Source organism: Sparus aurata, chromosome 22, assembly GCF_900880675.1.
Source record: "Sparus aurata chromosome 22, fSpaAur1.1, whole genome shotgun sequence".
Taxonomy (NCBI): Eukaryota; Metazoa; Chordata; class Actinopteri; order Spariformes; family Sparidae; genus Sparus; species Sparus aurata.
In genome coordinates this window covers 29,041,316-29,054,958 of record NC_044208.1, presented here as the reverse complement: position 1 = coordinate 29,054,958, position 13,643 = coordinate 29,041,316, and the positions used below count along the sequence as shown (strand labels likewise).

General features: G+C 44.2%; 1 protein-coding gene across 2 annotated transcripts in view; it reads right to left on the bottom strand.

Moving 5' to 3' along the window:
* Positions 1 to 13,643, bottom strand: part of disp1 (dispatched homolog 1 (Drosophila)) — a 72,386-nt gene that overhangs the window by 50,424 nt on the left and 8,319 nt on the right. For both annotated transcript variants that reach the window (XM_030404724.1, XM_030404725.1), the window contains exon 3: positions 2,831 to 2,910. The gene's annotated coding sequence lies outside the window, so the exon portion shown is untranslated. The remainder of the gene's footprint in view (positions 1 to 2,830; positions 2,911 to 13,643) is intronic.

Below are 13,643 nucleotides of genomic sequence, written 5' to 3'. Positions count from 1 at the left end.
AAGTTCCACTTTCCGACCTGGCGTCAGCGGAGTTATCCCCGCGCTAAAGGTCAGTGTTCACTTCCTCTCGAGCTCTCAGGATCTTTTCAAAGACGGTGATGTCTATGAGAGGGAGAGTCCAAGCAGCTGCAGGCAGAACAAGCCGGGCCGGCCAGTTCTGAAGCCTCCAGCGGAATCAACAACAGACGCTGTCCATGTTACAAAGCAGCCACAGCTGCTCCTTTTAGCTGCTCTCCAAATTCACCCATGATTACACACACACACACAATGATCACACACAATAATAAATGAATCCAGGCACGCACACGTTACGCAGCCGAGCCTCGACTCATGTGCATACACGCATGCATGAAAAGGTGAGCAAACAGGATTAAAACCGCAAACATATTCACGTACACTGAATACATCTATGTTACGCATAGCTGCACACACGCATCAGTGTGTTCCTGACGCCTCCACATGACAAGGCAGCCGATCTGTAGGAATGAGGAGGGAGGACAGCCTGGCGTCCAACGTGAACCTGCTGAGCCTCTGAGCAGAGCTGTTGGCTGACTGACACGGCCCTGAAAGGCTTTCAGCAGGTCAGGGCAAAGAGAACCAGAGAGACATACTGAGTGAGTGTGAGAGAGAAATGTGTCTGAAACCAAGTCAAAAGCGATCGGGTTAGTGAGAGAAGTGTGTGAGCTGGTGATTACCTGAGCGTGCACTGCTGCCTGAGTCTAGATTTATACTTTCACATGAAGTCATGTGTTGGAGGAGGTAAAGACACACAGCTCAGCTCAGCCTGAACTGTTGATGCTATTTTTCTTGGTTGGGATAATTTGTGAACAGTCGTACTCCCCCAAACGCTGCTATTACCATAAATCATTCAACAAACATGTTTTCAGAGTAAAATAATATATGAACACATAATCAATAGAAACTGCTTGTTGAGAGATGTATGTTTTCCTGATACAAGCCATTTCTTTCCGAGTATGAATCCACCTCAAAGGTCTGTGAAGGCACTGGAGGCTATGAGCCGTAGGTAAACACATTTACCTGGCTCACTGACCCAGCTGTAGCAAGGTGGAGAACAAACATCCTCACCTTTTACCGGAGGCTTGTCTGAACTTGCCAGAGAGAGGCACGGGGGAAAGGAAGAGAACCAGGAACGGCTGCTTCACAGCTCGGTTCTTCACTCCGCTGCATGTTTTCTTTATTAGGCCGCTTGTGATCAAGGGGCAGCGATTACGGGATACTGACTTCCGTCGGCTAAGTTAGTCTGTACGCTGCTGAGCCAAGGGGAGGGATGATTTTATGATGGCTTTGTGATAACTGCGTTCTTCAAAGGCTTACTGACATTTCAACATCAAACGGCAACATCAAAATCATGACTGTCTTTAGCTAAAAATTGTGATAGTAAATAAAAGCATTTAGAAGCCCTGATTTAGCTTCAGGTTAGACCCACTAAAGAGGAAGAATCTTTATGTGTGTCACGTATCATACGATGTACAACATGGTGAAACTGGTACGAGGGAGCAGTGTGCAGCATGTGTGTGTGCCCAGGACCGACTCCAGATCTTAACCAGTGCTTTGGTCACAGCCACTGACTGGAGAATTACCCTAATGTTTTGATGGGTGGTGAAAGCGGAGTACCCAGAGGAAACCCATGCCGTGCCACAGCGAGATCTTAAACCTGAACCTCTGCTGTGAGGCAACGGCGCCAATAACTGCACCGCCATGTTGCCTCTGTATAAAACCTGGTCTGAAAAGAGACGTAAAAGCACAACTACATTAAAACCTGCCTTCTTTTTACTAGCCAGCAGAAGGTGACTCCACTGGTCTCGAATAGAAGTCGGACTGTGCTGCTGTTCCAGTACGTCTGCTGGCCCGGATCTATTCGGTTCAACTCGGCATTGCCAGAGTTTTACGTTTCCACCACAACTGGGCTTCCTGCTTCAAGGTGTGTCTTAAAAACAACCGCTAACAAAGTGGCTAAGTCAGTTACAAACATGTTTAATTTATTATAACATCCTCACAATAAAAGTCCCCCATTATTTAATCATTTAAAATCTTTTATTATGAAGCAGCATTACAGGAAATGTTGTGTTTTCAGAGGTTTATTAGCCGAGTGGAAACCTTTCTGCATTTATACAGTGGGCCACATAAACATGAAGTAAAACCAGAAGCTTTTTTCGGGGGTTTGTGCCAGGTGAAGAATTCTCATTGGACTAAATAGGGGCCAATCTTTGGGTCCAGAATCAAGTTCTTATCATTCATATATCAGTTAAATGAAGACTAAAGCAGGGAAGGCTTTCAGGTGTAGCTGGCTCACGGCATGTCATCAGGTTCATAGTGAGATCCAATCAGGACTTCCTCCCAAGCTCCACCCTCTCATCCAAATATGGTCACTTCTGGCTCCAAAAGAACAAGATGGTAATGGAACAATGCCAAACTCGAGTCTTCAAGATGGTTGTCCTCAAACCAATGCTGACGTCACAGCTGATTTACACTCGGCCCGACCTTTTCTGGACACTGATGTCAAACAGTACGGTCCAAGAATGGGTCACTGTTCTATCATAAGTGCCGAGTCACACACTATCACTACATGATCCATCATCCAATGCATAAATCAAAACCAACATAAGAACCAATTCTTTAGCACCAACTGTGAATCATTAAATTGTATTTTTGTATGTCGACAGAGAGATGTGCACCATTCATTTAACAGCACCAACGAATGGCAGCAGCTCAGATTGAATCAGATCGTGTGAACAAATGTACCGTACGATGTTCTGCTTTGCTCAGAGACAAGACATCTGATGTCTGAACACAGTATCACATGTCTTACCTGTAGGATGACAATCGACCATGCTCTGCATCTATTCATGCGTCCAGACTCTCAAAACTCCTCACAGAAAACAGGTAAACCTGTAAAGAGATACGAAGATAACATTTACTTCTCACTGGGATTTTTCAGGGTAAAGCTGAATCAACATTAGGATAACGACTCACACTTTGACCAACTTTAGAAAAGAAACAGCAAGGATGCAAAAAGCAAGACCTCTACAACGGGTGCATCTGTGTTCTTAAATGGGGAAAAAATAATAATTATTGCTATTTTTCCATGAAAATCATTTGGAAATTAGCAATTCAAAACTTTCCAGCTACAGAGGCTAGTCTGCAAAACAAGTGATGGAAGAGAAATTGTTATAATTGGCAGAGAAGAGAGGAGAAAGACTGAGAATGTGTCCACGAAGTCGTCAGAGACCTCAGAGCGTCGTGGCTGCAATGCACAGACACAGAGCAACAATAAAACACAAAGACACACATGTACTAAACCTGGAAGTCTTTTTCCTCTTCCACTTTATTCAAACACACCGACCCTCCGACTGAAAGGTCACACCTCTGCTGGGTCCACTCAGCCCGTTAATAAGGTCTGAGGAGGTCACTTAATGGTGACGATTACACACACTGACTGAACACTCACATAGTTCAGGGAAGAGTATTTTGCACTTGCATGAAAGGCAAGAGGTGATGATTTGACAGGTGGAAGAGAAGAAGAGATGGGAAGCTTTGATAAGAGGAAAAATAACTAGGAGACTTTATCTCCCTGCCTGTGACGCCAGTCCAGGAAGGTACAGGTAGCCTCATAACGAGGTTATAATATGTCCTTGAGAATGTCTAATGGCTCAACAGAACAGAAGGCCATTCAACCCAACATATGGTCCACATCACCAATTACTAAGGTGAGTGTCGATAGGGACAAGATGAAGAGGGTGGTAGCCACAGAGGGAGTTGAAATATGGACATATGAGGAGAGGAAGGACTTCCAGCCAATTTAGAGTAACAGCCACAGGTCAGAGGGGCCGATTTCACCAAACATAATGTCTCTAGGTTCCTCCCCAGACTCCCTGTGTGAAACACTGGAAGTGTGGACAACATAATTATTCAAAGTACAGACATAAAATAATGTACACGTAGACAACATGCCATTGAGAGCTGCCTTGGGAGAACCAACTTCTCAAATCCACACAATGTTTTCCTCTTGGCACACAAAAGGCAAGAATATAATGTAGCTTGTATAGAAAATGACGTTTTAATCGAGAACATGCTTCTTGGTTTTTGTTTTTTTACTGTTCAGATATGACTTTATGTTCCACGCACATCAAGCATTTTCTATGTGTCCCATGTGGTCTGTATTTCAAGGAAGAATAAATCTAGTTTTACATCACTGACGCAAACGCAGTGAGGTAAAAGAAAACTATGCACTCAAGATTACATTCAATATCCAGGCAAACATCCTTGCCTTCCAAGACTGTTGCATGGGTGATGAATGGTTTCTTAAAGGTAAAGGGACATCAGCATGTTGTGTAGAGTACTTGTGATGAAGTGCTGCCTGTAGTGGAGAGTAGTAAAATGGAGGGAGTGTAAACAGTTGAAGGCGAGAAGGATGGAAAAAGTATATAACATGGATAAACAAGATGAGGCTTAATAGGAAAATCAAATGCAGGGACTCCCTTATTCTTCAGTGCTGCTTGCTACATGAAATAAATAGTGTGTTAGTTGGAAAGACCCTGGCCCCCACGTCCCCATTTACTTCCAGGAAGGCCCAGATTGACCCCAATTAATTTGCACACAACCATCTCACAGACAATTCCCATCTACCCCAGGTCACTGGTAGCTCTGGTCAAGCATGCATGCACCAATTAATCCAATGGCTCGAGTCACGTCTGCTCTCGTTCCCAAAAGAGTCAATCAAAATCTGGAGATTCAAGACCCAAAATTCTCCCTCCCAATACAGAACTCCATGGAGGCGGCTGATCAGAAACTCAAGTCACTGGTTTCACAATGATAGGCTTAGGCTAAAAGGAACTGCTCCTCAAATTCCTACCTTTCCACAATTCGGAAAATGTTCCCATTGAGCCTGTGAAGACACAAACAATCTGTTGATTCAGTGGCAGAATCCTTTCCCCTAAGCCACTATTTGCTTTAGCGGTGATGACACAAGGGGAGGAATTTGAGCAATGCCTGTGTATCATAGACTCATTTCCTCCAAGTGAGAGCAATCTCCAGACAGACAAGACAGCACTGAAGTCTGGTTTATTCCTGTGGCTCCAGGTCAGCCACTGTCCTGCAGACATGTTACACACTGATGTTTCTTTGTCAGAGGGTACGCCGTCTGCTTTCCTAACCATTGATTCAGAACAAGTAGCAAACATGTAATGGCATGAAGCATTCATACATGGAAACACTTCATGAAACTATATTTTCCAGTGACCTCAGACTCAACATGGATGAAAGCCACTCACTCATCGCTTGTTGGTTTTGTCTGCATAATAAGCGGCACCCAATCAATGGCTATCGAGGCGATAAATTCATCTGAAGACACCAACTTATCTTTGAACATGCCCTAATCCCTGGTCTTTCATAATTTTCAAAGATCATCTTGTGCCGATAGGATTCCAAAGGGCTTACTGTCTCATTCCGCACAAATGGAAGTCTCTCCCAATTGTAAAGGATCAAAGTAGCCTCATAACTGCATCGCTTTCAAGAAGAAAATGAAAAGCGTGAAAAGCCAGAGCACGCTCTGTCTGCGATGGGATCAACACAAACTCAAGCAGCCTTGAGAAAACTTTGCTTGTTTAATAGGGGATCAATGCCAAGAATTATTGTGGCGCTTTGCCATTTGTGCTCATTCTCCCTTTCTCTCTGGCCCTCCCTGATATTTTCCACTGGCAGGTCAATGATATGTCATGAATTTACATGATGCTAAAACACTATGTGTACTCTAAAGAGCACTGAAGGATGCCCTTTTCCTTAGTACGCCAAAGTTAGAGAAAAAAAAAGACATGGAATGGGCCGTGCCAGCAGATTAGCAATCTTTGTACTTCATGGACGCCAGCCAGGAAGCGTCGACCCACTCCACTCTTCACTTGTGTCTTTTTTCAGCTGTTCGATTTCATGCCAGATATGTAAATTGCCTCTGAAAGTCACACAGGAGCTCATACGGGGCCAGTCGCTTTGTAAAAGGCAGCAAAAAAATGAAGCCCGTATCAGATGACATAGGGATATCAACATGGGAGATCTGCCGTGATGAAAGCAGGGGCGTATGGAGAGAGAGTTGCAAAAGGCAACAGCAGGAACGAAGCAGGCAACAGTAATGTCGATTTTACAAATTAAATGATCACAGGATGAGGTCGTTGGAGTTAAAAGGGACGCATGAACTCAATTTTTAATCCCATTACAAACTGTAAAAGCCGCCTGACTGAACCTTCCTCTACAGACCGTCAGACTACTCTGTCAGAAATGTCCAAGTGCACATCCACCCACATACACACCTGTCACCTCATTCTTCTGTGGTGGATCAATTACTCCAGGGCTCGCAGAACATCTCACCCAGATAAACAGAGGGGCAAGTAGGAAGGTGCCCAAGTCTTTGGAAACTTAAACTCTCCAAAGATTGGATAACAAAGACATTAACTTGGGATGTTAGCCAGGAGGAAATGTGTCACCTAATATTACTAATAAATTAATTATTAACACAAAACCTTTTGTCAAAGCCAACTCAAAATCTATCCAGCTTCATCAAAATCATGTAGAATCTGTGAAGTTAGCGGCCTGACACCTGAGAAGAATCAGTCAAGGAGGTTTGTCTTTTGTTTATATTTCTGTTTTTCCAGTGAAATGACGGATGGGCATCAGAGCATGCAGGAGCACACAAGACGGCGGCCTTGCAGCTGTTCCTGTGTGCCTTAGTACCGTCACTGTTTGTGTTCCCAGGAGAGGCGGACAAAGCACTTCCAGGTCGCCCACTAACCTGCCTTCTCATTACCAAAGGTCACCCTGCTGGAACACACCACTGACCTCTCATGCCAAAGGTTACTCAGTGAGGAGGAGGAGGATGGGGAAGGTGAGCGAGAGTTAAGACTAAGAACAAACCTCCTGCGTCAACCCTCACTTTCATTTAACCTCATCACCCATCATGGGACTACTTCTTCCTGAATTGACACTTTAGTACAGCAATTAATGTTCAATTATTCAAGTCAATTATTAATACCAAAATAATCAGATTAAAGTCCCAAGTTCTACCATAGTGTATTTCCAGGCTAGGCGTTTGGCATTTAGCACAGGCCGGAGAGAATGCCTATAGATGGCATTGCTCTTAGATCACAGCAAGCTCATTAGCTCTGGCCCGCTGTTGCATTCACTCAAACCAGACCAAAGACGTGCTTGGGTGGAAATTCAAAGAGGGTAGGAGGAGGGAGGGGTGCGAGGGAACAGATATGTTTCCTTGGATAAGGCAGAGCCGAATAATGACTTCCTGTATTTAGCCTGGAAAACAAAACAGAGAGGCACCATGGACAATTGTGCGAACACAAGTGTTGTCCAAGAGTGCTGTAATACCTACGAAGCAATGTAATCCATCTGTAAGGTTATGTACAGTGGACATGAGGATGATGGGGCAGGGTGTATGTTAGGCGGTTACAACATCTGGATCTTGTAGTACATGCCTCTGGAGTTTCTGACAGTCTCTCTTTCTCAGAGCAACAACCCCCACTCGTTGCATCCACGCTGCTCCCTCCCCCCTTATTTGCCTCTTCCTTCTTTCCTTCCCTATGTCCTTCATCCTATACCCCTTTCCTTAAGGGCCATGTGAAAACTCCCGATTAACAGAAACATGAGAAGTGCTAATGGTTGAACATGAACTTGGAATATGCAAAACACAGGAGCTCTTAACAAGGGCCAAGCTGAAATGTGATTGAATGCGTCAGCAGGTCGTAAAAGGCCCCCTCAAGATCAATGTAATTATGAAAGCTTTACGTGGAGGACTTTCCAGACTGGGGAGTGACCGGCGACAGGAGGAGGTAGCTGCCAGCATTATGTTCCGCCAACAGACCCCCACTTTTAACCCAACAAGTGGGGAACAAGCAAGGTCTTCCAGCTGCCTTCCATCAGCAGCTATAACAGACAAGGTGAAAGAAAGGTAGGACGAAAGAAAAGAGGTTTCCAACACCTGCAGCAGGGTGCCAGCAAACATTCCTTGGTCGTCCGGCCCCTGGGTGATGCACTCTATAAATCCTTGTGATTAGCTACAGTAGCGGGCCTAAGTGCCACTTAAATTAAACCCCAAAGGGGAAGTTGTTGTGACCTCGAAGCTTTGGAAATGTGATTTAGCCGACGTGATTATCACAAAAACAAAGCTAGTTCTGTTTCTCTTAGAAGAGAGGATGAAGGGTGTGATGGAAGTGTATGAAAGGAGAAGTAAGCTTAACAATAATAAGCCATCATTTCAATAATTCATGACAATCAGGAGAAATAACTACCTGTTATTAAGCCATTAGGTAAACTTGAACTAATGGTGAGTCCATTATGCTTCAGCATTCTGGGAAGACTACACAACCAAACAAGACACAGATGTGTGTATAGGAGCTACGCCAACGTTTTCATGCAATGGATGTGAAATCTGTACATTATGTGGTGTCTGCTTTTGCTCCAAAATTGATATCAGCACCTTTCCATTCATCATGTTTTCAAAGCTTCTCCCACCGGACAGCATCTCCAAACACTGACGAGAGAATGGGTGTGATGTTTAAATCAGACAATGTCACTGAATCATCAACCGATCCACGACATGATGGGGAAATTGCAGCATTAACCTGAAGCATACTTGTTGAATAAATGAGAATGTAACTGACCCCAGAGACAGAAACTCTACACAGTGTGGTCTATAAACCTGTTGTGCGAGCAGTAATAGAAGGGATGGCACAGCTCAGGTCCGACTGTTGACAGCTGACGTAGACCAGACCCAACTGCAGTCTGACTTGTACGAGAGACAAACCGTATTTCTACGTACCATCTGTCATTAGGATTATACTCCACCATCAGGCACATAATAGTTGTAAACTCTCTTATAGAGAGTAATTTGCCTGTGATTACATATAAACCAGGTGATCGCTATGAAGCAGCAGATTTCTCTGGACGTATCAATGTATTCCATCACAATGCACAACTGAGAATTACATTACGTTAACATCGCTGATGTCACTGAACATAAACAACAATGGAGGAGAGGTTAATAATCCCTAATCGTGGTTGTTTGCGGACACTCGCAGGTTTTATGATAACACATCTGCTCGTACCAAGACAGGACAAATAAGGAGCTGCTGTGGCGGGAAGTGAGCGAGGAAGTCAGACTACCTGGTAAGTTTTGGAAATACGTCTCAGCACAGCAAAGCTCTGATCCATCAGAACTCCATTCAGGGAACGAGCTGCTAGATTGTTTTGGAAAATGAGGCACAAATAGAGAAGTGTGTGTCCAGTAATTATTACCAAAATGTTACAGAAAAAAAGATTTACATCTATGCTATTTTCTTATTAGTATTGGTATATACTTAATTTATGATTTTAAATAGCATGGAAACTATGGAACACGAAGTAACTATTTTTTTAAAGAAATACGTTTAAATCAAACAGTAATCTGAGTAAAAAAATAAATTGCAGCTCCTCTTTCTTCATAACATCTACTCAATCATTCATCTCAAAATACACAACAGGACGAGCAAGTAGTATGCACCACACACACACACACACACACACACACATTAAAACACAAGACATGCTCTTGAGTCGGCCTTGACAGCGGAGGACATCCTGTGAACGGCCTTGTTTCTGTGCTGGCAGTCAGGGACGATCTGGAGTAGAGTCCTGCAGGGTGACGTCAGACTCGAGTTGTGTGCATTCATCTGTACATGTATGGACTCCCATGCTTTTCAGAGGGGGAGCTGTCTGGCATCAAGCCACATGTCCTAAAAGGCCTGGGCCTCTTAAGACAACCAGAGCAACCAACTAATCTTAAGTTAAGCAACACACAAAGCCTTTTCATAAGGAGAGAGACGGGTCTAATTCATTTGAAATTGACAATGTGCCATAACTACTTCCAGGAAGTAATAATAGCGTTGGAATTTGCTTTGTTCATACTCATCTATACATATGTTCACCCAGCCATGATAAACATGTAAAATGTCATGTCTGAAACCAACTGGTGCCTCACTGAGTCAAACTGTTTGGTCAATTAGTAGGAAATGAATCAGAGAGAAAAAAAATAATAGATCAAGTATGAACATAATCGTTAGTTGGCTTCCTCGTATAAAATGAGAGGGGGGAGGACAAAAGTAAAGATGTGGAGACTGCATTTAACAGAAGAAATGAACACGGGCTGCTCACTTGTGCTTCTTGGTTCAGGCCTGTTTTAAAAAGCAGCTCCACACATACTGCTTCAACCCAACACAATCACACAGTGTGGACCACAGAGACTACAGCCGGGTTAGAGGAGCTGCAGGTCCAGTCAGTGGCATTAGTAAACACACTCAAACACAGAAGCTTTGCCAGGACCAGGGTCACAGTCCGCTCTGCTCACAGAACCGCTGCGTCCAACACCACTCCAGAACAAAATGAGCATCAGTAAAACACTGTACTGGAAACAGCTTTCAGGTCGACTCCAAAGACGCTGGTGCCAAGGAAATGCAAGCCAAATGTTGCTGCTGTAGTTCAGTAATGTTGACCTGTACAGTATGCATATATGTGCCATGTGTGAATGTTTGGATGCAGGTGTGTCTGTATAGCTTTATCAAACTGGTATGCAGAGCAGTGAACATGGTTCTTGTCAAGTTAAATCCACATGGAAGAAAGCAAACTCGCTGGCTGAGAAGAGAACAAAACATCTGGCTCCACACCAGTAGGCTAAAAAAGCATAAAACACAAACAGACATGGAACTCAATGTGACCAAAATTAAACACAGTTAAATCAGTGAATGAGCAGTAAAATCCTGGCTGCAGATCAGCAGCACTTCTCTGAGGAAAGGAAGAGGAGGGACAATGCAAGATAACATGAAAGCTACAGAGGATGCAGAGGAAAAGAAAGGGGGGGAAAGAAAGAAGGCGTCAGAGAGGGAAGGAGGGATGAGGAGAGGGAAGGAGGGATGAGGAGAGGGAGGGAGGGATGAGGAGAGGGAAGGAGGGATGAGGAGAGGGAGGGAGGGATGAGGAGAGGGAGGGAGGGATGAGGAGAGGGAGGGAGGCATGCTGAATCGCTCTGCTTGGCAGCAGCTCTACAGTCAGCCTTTTAGTCAAATTTATGGACGGGCCCAAGCTCCACAAAGGTCTTCATTAAGTGAAACAAAAGAAATGGATCAGGCTGACCCTCCTTCATCTGCCACTCCATCTGTACCTATCCATCCCCCTCGGTACTGTGACCCAATCAACTGGCCCTCCAGGGCCAGGGGCTTGGGCCAGGGCCAGGACTGCTCTCTTTCTCGTTCTCCCTCCCTTGCCTCACCCCTCCCTGGGTGCACCTTCCCACCCTTACGAAGCCTCTCTGGTTTGTGTCAGTCTAATGAACAGTCTCTTAACTCTTCCACAGCAAGAAAGCAGATGGAACCCCGGGAAAATTTGCAGCACATACAGAAAGAAAGCGAAGGAGGGAAGAGGGCAGTTTGGTAAAAAAAAAAAGAAGGGGAGTACCAAATGCACTCCCAAAATGTTCCTCTGGCCGGCGAGCTGAAATTATGCCTTACATTTGCACATTTTTCCAATTTATCTCTTATTGAATTAAGGTTTCAGACTGCTGGACGCCTTTCAGGAGAATGTAGCAGAGGAAGAAGAGAAAGAGTGAGAGAGATAGACGTGTCAGAGGAAAGACTGAATCTGTGCAACTTCTCTTAAAAGGGTCATCTACAGTGAAGATGGTGGTGGTGGTGGTGGTGGTGATGGGAGCACAGCCTACGTCTTTAGGGTGATATCTTCATAAAATGAAGACAGACACTCTGGGCTTCAGTTGAAATCCTCTATAGAAGCTTTGAATGTAAAATAATACACTGATGCTCTAATTCCTATTCTGCAGTATTACTCTGAATACTTTTTCCACCACTGGAACCAGCAATGCTGCACATTTTCCTCTCTCGTGTTTGTTACCTCCAGGTTTACACTCGGGAGATTCAGCCAACAAGTTATTATGGGATATATATGAGTTACAACAGTAACATCATTGTTTAAACCTAATAAAATCCATAGCTGCTCATGCCCTACTACTTCTAATTGGGGACCCAAGGCAGTTGCCTACCTTGCTCAATGGTAAAGTCCAACTTTGAATACCATTGTTCCTGGGGACGTAGCATAGGAAGCATGAGGTAAAGCAAAAGTCTCATGGCAAACCACTTGTTGAATGTACCAATGTCCTGGCAGTGATAAAAGAAGCTGGAGGAGGAAAAGGCTTTGCTCTGTAGGGGTTTGGATAAGCCAGTTCTCCATCTGTGATTATTAAGGTCCAGTTTTCCATCCAGTTCTGTCGCAGGGCACATTCTCAGGTATTATGGGTCTCTACGGTGTAGAAAAAAAAAATAACTACAGAACTCGGAGCAAAGGGTTCAGTCACATAATGCATCCGCTGTGTGAGGAGGTTCAGAAATGACAAAAGTGTCGGAGAGAATGTCGGCAGGGAAGTGACATTTATTAAGTCCTCGCTGTCTGCCGAGAAGCTGGCAGACGTGGAAACGCTGAGCTGACAGAGGTGGAAGCTGAAACTAACAATCAAGATCTGTGTGGCTTTGTTCTGAGATTATTCATAACGTTCACGTCTGCTGCACAACAACCGAATGTTTCCATGATAGTGCTGACGTTCATCCTGTGTCGGTCTTTTGTTTCGGCCCTTTTTCAGATCCAAGGTTAAGGTGACACTGAGGAACTACAGTCTGCCAATTCATTAATTATCCGCCCCATTTAATCAGAGCCTGGACTGTCAATGCCAAACATGAGCGACAATGATATTACATCAGGCTGAGGCGGCTAAAGGGGAAGTGATAAACACAACACTCCCTATAAAATAGATTGGGTGGCTTGTCTGAGTAATTGAATAGCTTCACTCCTGTCTGAGGGACATCGTGGCCTGACTTGCATGTTTGAAATCTGCCCTTTTAAAATGTGCTAGGTGCTGCGATCCTGTCTCTTTAAGGACCCCCCTCCTGAATACCCAGTCTCCTCTGATTGGTCAGCTCACACACGCCTGATCCAGCACCGCTAACAAAAACAACAACAACAACAACAGAGCAGCTGCGCTAAATTAGCTCCTACTTATCAAACTAGCTGACAGGCATAAATTATGCAAATGTGTGACTCTGTGACAGAGTGTGATGTCAGAAAGTCACAGAAATAAAGGCTACTGACGAGATGCTTCATGAGCAGTGTTTTCTGTGGGATAGAGGAGCTTCTGCTGGTGTGGAGTTTAATCTTCATAACCATCAAGATCTTTTATATGCACAAGAACCGATACAAAACAATGACAGAAAGGAAAAAAAGCGCAAAAGGGGATAGGTCTCCTTTAACAGACTATCTTTCAGGTGACTCTTACACCAGTTGGTCAACAAAAATATCGTGGCCACATTTTTGGGCTACAAAAAGGGCAGGGCACCAGGGCAGAGGCCTATCACCAAAAGGTGCCTAACTTAAAAATGGATTCACAAGCTGAAGTAAATCTGGTTTACCGTTTGGGCCAAGTGGCAAAAAGGTGGACTGGCAGTGGGAGCAGCCTAAAACAAAAAGCTAAATAACTCACGTCCACATCAGTGATTGTGTTTGTTTTTAGTTTGACATGAATTTGTTCATTAAAC